At 57.4% G+C, this 202-nt stretch overlaps 1 protein-coding gene across 1 annotated transcript in view; it reads right to left on the reverse strand.

The window, feature by feature from the left end:
- The window catches only part of DHX30 (DEAH (Asp-Glu-Ala-His) box helicase 30), a 28,795-nt gene that overhangs the window by 4,331 nt on the left and 24,262 nt on the right, over positions 1 to 202 (reverse strand). The gene's annotated exons all lie outside the window — the stretch shown is intronic.

Here is a 202-nt window from a genome sequence, read left to right on the forward strand (position 1 = left end):
GCTCAGCTGGCGATTATCAGGCAGATGAGCGGGCAGGTGTCGAGAGGCTCAGCTGGCGATTATCAGGCAGATGACCCGCAGATGACGCATGTCTCAGCTGGCGATTATCAGGCAGATGAGCGGACAGGTGTCACCTAACTAAGCTGGCGATTATCAGGCAGATGAGCGGGCAGGTGCCGTGCAGCTCAGCTGCCGATTATCA

This window comes from Bison bison, unplaced genomic scaffold (genome assembly GCF_000754665.1).
Source record: "Bison bison bison isolate TAMUID 2011002044 unplaced genomic scaffold, Bison_UMD1.0 scf7180017864482, whole genome shotgun sequence".
Classification (NCBI taxonomy): domain Eukaryota; kingdom Metazoa; phylum Chordata; class Mammalia; order Artiodactyla; family Bovidae; genus Bison; species Bison bison.